This window comes from Neolamprologus brichardi, chromosome 11, assembly GCF_056152115.1.
Source record: "Neolamprologus brichardi isolate AB-2024 chromosome 11, ASM5615211v1, whole genome shotgun sequence".
NCBI lineage: Eukaryota > Metazoa > Chordata > Actinopteri > Cichliformes > Cichlidae > Neolamprologus > Neolamprologus brichardi.
Window position 1 is genome coordinate 5,362,665 of NC_142114.1, and position 6,210 is coordinate 5,368,874.

The window sequence follows — 6,210 nt, forward strand, 5'->3', positions numbered from 1 at the left end:
GTCCTTAGCCAGGGGCTTCCCCAGGCAGCAGACGTGTATATTAAAATCACCAAGCAAAAGGATCTGGTCATACCATGATGCACAGTCAGCAAGAAACTCTGAGAACTTGGATAAAAACTCCTTATTATATTTTGGGGGCCGATAAACAATCGCACACAACAGCAAAGACGAGTGGCCCAGTTTGCACAAACAGAGTTCAAAACTGGTGTGGCGTGTCGATGGGGATAGCTGCTTAAAGTCAAGAGCTAGTCCTCCTCCGCGACCAGAAACTCTCGGAACACTAAAGAAGGCACAGCCAGCCGGCAAAAATTCAGAAAAGGCCCTTAACTCATCGTGTGGAATCCAAGTTTTTAGCCAAGAAAAGAAAATCCAGCGCATGGGAAGAGAGAAATTCCTTCAAAATGAATGTCTTATTTGCCACCGGCCATCTGGCATTAATTAAACGCAACCTGAGAGGAATTGGCTTGGGAGCTTCCGAGGCGGTAACAACCAGATCCACAGGTCGGAGGTTTGTTCGGTCCACTCCACGCCAACGCAGATGTCGGAGAAGAGGGGATTTTGCAGAACCCTTCTCGAGAGATCCCACAAGAGGAACCAAGCAGGAGTCCACCGGGTCCAAAGCATGCAACAGCACCAAGAGTTGCAGGCAGGATTGACAAATGGAGAGAAACTCATGAGGAAAACAAGAAATCCTTAGTCTCAGTTTGACGAGGCGACCTCCACGGTTACCCCGTCTCCTGCGTCGCTTCCGCACATCCAGTGGCAGTGGTAAGGAACGCCAGTGTGGTGGTGTTTTGTTCATGTGAACAGACCATGTGAGATCCTCTGCCAGAAGTACACCTAGGAAATGGAAGCTGCTCACTCTCTCCACAGCAACGCCGTTGATGGTGATGATGGTTGAAGATGGGTGGAAACACTCCAGCCAGCTCGACCTCAAGCATGACTTGAGGACACAGCCGGGATTCACATCCAGACCAATTAGCTTTGCGTGCATTCACCTTTTTGAAGCACTTCCACACATCCTCCTCAGCACTGACATCATCCACAATGCATACATTGTCCGGTCTCCTGGTGTAGCAATAGCAATAAAGTGTGTTAAAGACACACCTTAAAAAACACTGTAGTGCTGGTAAAGAACAAGAAAATTAAAAACCGAGACAAAAATCAGTTTTGCACAAATTTTATTCTTGTTGGGATTTTTTCCACTTAAATCTTCTCCTTAAATTGTGTAAGTGTTCAAAACATTTAATCAATATCTTTTAAACTAGTTGATAATTAGGCAAATAGTTGTGGCAACAACTAGGAAATTCTGAATTATTACATGACATCCCATGATGTTTTCAGAATAGAGAAATATAGTAAGTGAGGTCGTCTGGTTGGGTCCGTGACAAAATGTTCTGTTGTATGCACAGCACTGTTATGAAAAAGGGAGTCACCTGGTATTTGACAAGGGTGTATATGAAACTAAGCAAAGTTACAAGAATAACATTTATTATTTGAACATAAATTTTCATTCGTTAAACAACTGTCAGTCATATGATCACTGTAAGCATATACAATAATGGCTCAGTTTGCAGCACAGTTGGTTGCAACTTACATCTAATACTTTTTTCCAGCTCAAACGCTTCAGTCTCTCTTTTCTCCTGCCAGCACGGGACTACCTCCACACATAGCAGCGAACACAGAGCACGTGGGTGAGACATACAGTAGCAGGCTGCTCTCCCATTGGTCAAAGCATACTGGGACTTATGCATTTCGATTGGTTAGGCCGGCTGTCCATCTCTCCTCATATCAGTCCTTAAAGTGGTACCCTCATTGTATGTGGGTTACAAACAACATGTATGTGGAGTGACAGTCACCTTCAAGGGAGGCAGACACCTGGTATTTGACATGGGTTTGTATGAAACTAAGCAAAGTTACAAGAACAACATTTATTATTTGAATATGATTTTTCATTCTTTAAACAACTTGTAGTCATGATCACAGTAAGCATGTATAACAATGGCTGAGTATATGAAAATGCAGATCGAACCTACTTTGAGACACATACCTATGCTTAAAGGTAAGTCCTGGTAGAATATCTTTCCAGTTTTTCATGTATTTTATATTATATATATATATATATATATATATATATATATATATATATATATATATATTTAATCCCGCCCCAACAAACCCCCCCAAAACAAAACAACAATAACAACAAAAAGCAAAAAAAGAAGTACAACTTAAATGTGACAGCAATAACATAAAGTTAGGCAAGACTGAGCCTGAAAAAGTCAAAGTTCCAGTAAGTGAAGGTAAGGTGTCTATGAAGTGTCCGGTCTGTGATCTTCCCCACTTTTCTCAGGCACCACTTCTTGTAGACGTCCTGGAGGGGGGGAAGCTCACCTCCAATTATCCGTTCAGAACACCGCATCACTCTCTGAAGAGCTTTGCGGTTGAAGGGCCTGAGGATGCGGGGGCTCATGCCAACTCTCTTCAATCTCCTGAGAAAGAAGAGGTGCTGCTGCGCATTCTTCACTGTTTTGTTCATGTAAACAGACCATGTGAGATCCTCTGCCAGAAGTACACCTAGGAAATGGAAGCTGTTCACTCTCTCCACAGCAACGCCGTTGATGGTGATGATGGTTGAAGATGTGTGGAAACACTCCAGCCAGCTCGACCTCAAGCATGACTTGAGGACACAGCCGGGATTCACATCCAGACCAATTAGCTTTGCGTGCATTCACCTTTTTGAAGCACTTCCACACATCCTCCTCAGCACTGACGTCATCCACAATGCATACATTGTCTGGTCTCCTGGTGTAGCAATAGCGATAAAGTGTGTTAAAGACACACCTTAAAAAACACTGTAGTGCTGGTAAAGAACAAGAAAATTAAAAACCGAGACAAAAATCAGTTTTGCACATATTTTATTCTTGTTGGGATTTTTTCCCCTTAAATCTTCTCCTTAAATTGTGTAAGTGTTCAAAACATTTAATCAATATCTTTTAAACTAGTTTATAACTAGTCAAATAGTTATGGCAACAACTAGGAAATTCTGAATTATTACATGACTTCCCATGATGTTTTCAGAATAGAGAAATATAATAAGTGAGGTCGTCTGGTTGGGTCCGTGACAAAATGTTCTGTTGTATGCACAGCACTGTTATGAAAAAGGGAGTCACCTGGTATTTGACAAGGGTGTATATGAAACTAAGCAAAGTTACAAGAATAACATTTATTATTTGAACATAAATTTTCATTCGTTAAACAACTGTCAGTCACATGACCACTGTAAGCATATATAATAATGGCTCAGTTTGTGAAAATGCAGATTGCACCTACTATGAGACTCCTACCTACAACTGAAGGTAATTCCTTGGTAGAATAGGATGATATCAGTTTTTCCATGTATTTTGTAAAATATATCTATATAGATATATATATATCTATATAGATATATATTACCAGAAAAAAAAGAAAGAAAAAAAAAAATCAAAGGGAAAAAAAAAAAACTTAAATGTGACAGTAATGTCATTAATAACCTTCAATTGTCAAAAAATTATATTTTTGGAAATATTCTACCTTATCAAGGCTTAATTACTGTTATAATTTAAAAATTGACAATTGTATTTAAAAAAATACTCTAGAAGGAATTGCAAATTGCAAACCATTAACAAAAATTGTACATCTGTCAAATTAAATATGATAATGTTTTCTTTTGTCTATAGGATGTTGACTACGGCTGGAATATTTGTCTTGTTGTCTGTTCTAGGAAAGCTGAGTGGAAATTTGGGTGAGATTAAAAAATGTATCTAAGAAATATAATAAGTAAAAGTGAATTCATTACAATTCTAGGACTTGGTTAATTCAACACACGAAAAGATATTAAAAGTAAATAACTGGTTTGAAGAATTCATATTTAATTATATATTTTAATTAGATCAGTAAGTGTTTTCAAAAAGATTATAGGAAAAATTCAATTAAAGAAGCTGACTGTAGATATTTTTGTGAAATTACTTACACCACTGTTAATTACATTTGGTAATTCTGTGCATCTTTCTATCTTTTAAATATTAAGGTGAAAATGTTGCCAGACTTGGACAAGTGGCTCAGTCTTCAACGTATGGGAATGTCAAACCCGAAAATGCCATTGATGGGAATCGTGCCAGCAACTTCAACCAGGGATCCTGTGCCCATACAAACAACAACTTGAATCCATGGTGGAGACTTGACCTTTTGAAGACATATAAAATCAACTCTGTGACTATCACCAACAGACAAGACTGTTGCCCTGAGAGGATCAATGGAGCTGAGATCCGCATTGGAAATTCACTTAATGACAATGGCAATGTGAATCCCAGGTAAATGAACTATTTATCTTATACTTGATTCAAATTTTGTCATAACCGTCATATATGTGGCAATCATTAATTATGTTTACAAAAAAAATTCTACTTCTACCTCCTTTTTTAGAGTTAAGTCCACCATACAATTTCGAGCAGCATCTACTATCTGAGAGGGACATTTATACAAATTTTTGTTTTACATTAATCTTATGTTACTTGTAAATCTTTTTTCTTGTAATTTGTTTTCAGATGTGCTGTAATCTCTACTATCGCTGCTGGGGCATCACAAACCTTTGCATGCAATGGAATGGATGGCACACTTTCAGGTAAATCTTGTCCAATTCTTCTCGCGTATTCTGGGTTAAATGAAAACATAATGGTTTTTGGAGTTCTTATCATATTATTGCTATATTTTTAACTTTTCAGAGACTAATGTTGCCAGACTTGGACAAGTGGCTCAGCCTTCAAAGTATGTGAATGCCAAACCGGAAAAGGTCATTGATGGGAATCGTGGCGTTGCATACTTTGCACCGGGCTTAACAGGTTAAGAAGTAGGTGGAAGTTGATGGTACACAACTCGATTCTTACAATGAATCTGAGTGTAGCTGGGTCTAAATAAAATCATTTAGTCTTGTAGTATTCCTTAGGTGTGTGACAATAAGGGTCATTTAGTTCAAGTTTTTTGCAACTTTTTAGTGACTCTTTTTTATACCCCCTAATGTTCACCACACACTGCAGGGAAATTCTATTCTAATCAATCAGTTTTTACTGAATGCTTCCATTCATGTATTAAATAAATTTTGCCTTTATCTGTTGTATCACATGTAATATTTTACAAAACATATTACACTTTCTGTTTCTTTTCCATTCCAACTCTAAATAAATATTGGTGCAGCACACGTTTGAAGAGTCATTCGTTTCAGTTGCAGAGACATAGTTGAAAGGTTAGAATCCTTTGCTCTACCCATCTGTCAATCAATCAATCCTTAGAGAACCACCATTCTGTCGTTCCCTAAAAGTGAACATTAACTTTGTTAAAAGTCCAAATACCCACAGTTACAAACATCTGACTGGCACTACCCCTCTAGGTATCCCACGCAGGATTCTCATTGCAACATGCAGCTTCTGCATGCTGCACTGCTTGTAAGATGACCACAAGGAAGCAGTATATAGTGCTGTGCAATACGTTTTAAGCCAGTGGTTCTCAACCAAGAGAGGCCAACAGTGATCACTGACTGTTTTTTAGGTGCTTGTTCAGATTAAATAGAACAAATTACAAAGCATTAATGTACAAAGAGTGGATGTTTTAATCCAGTACAGTTGTTATCATTATCATTTGTCACATCCTGTTTATGACAGTTGAAATATATAACATTCATATAAGAAATAAAATTGTCTCCTGTAAAATGTATGTGGAGTTAAATAGGCCTATACTACTGTACTTTAATGTCAGTTATGAGGGTGGTAAATCAGATAACCTTAAAAATATTCTGCACTCAAAAAAAACTGAAGAAAACCATAAATCAACATATAAACATTACCTGGTGCTGCTGAAGTGAAGCAGAGCAAAGTTACAGAGGTTTTATTAGAGACACAGCCAAGCGTTTTGCAGTTTTGCATAACTATAAAAAGTTTACATTTATTGAGTATTGAGACTTACTTGTTGGAAATCAGTTAAATAAAAAAAGAAATAAAGAAAAAAAAACAGCGGCTGACAGCACTGTAAAAAATGGTAGACTGGTGGTTAATAAGCAAGCGAATAATGCAGGAAACACACATTTCTAGATGGGAAACTGTTCTTGGAGTACACTGAGAGAGGGAGAGAGAGAAAGAGCTGTACATGAAGTGTCATTTTATCGTGGTGGAAGCAACA

The 6,210-nt window shown here is 37.8% G+C and overlaps 1 long non-coding RNA gene across 1 annotated transcript; it reads left to right on the top strand.

Annotated features, from left to right (window-relative positions):
• The first annotated feature begins 3,327 nt into the window (after positions 1-3,327).
• On the top strand, positions 3,328-4,327 carry LOC148100448 (uncharacterized). The gene is made up of 3 exons (XR_015719763.1): positions 3,328-3,359; positions 3,720-3,784; positions 4,070-4,327. It is a non-coding gene; the product is annotated as an uncharacterized LOC148100448 (long non-coding RNA).
• The last annotated feature ends 1,883 nt before the right edge of the window (positions 4,328-6,210 follow it).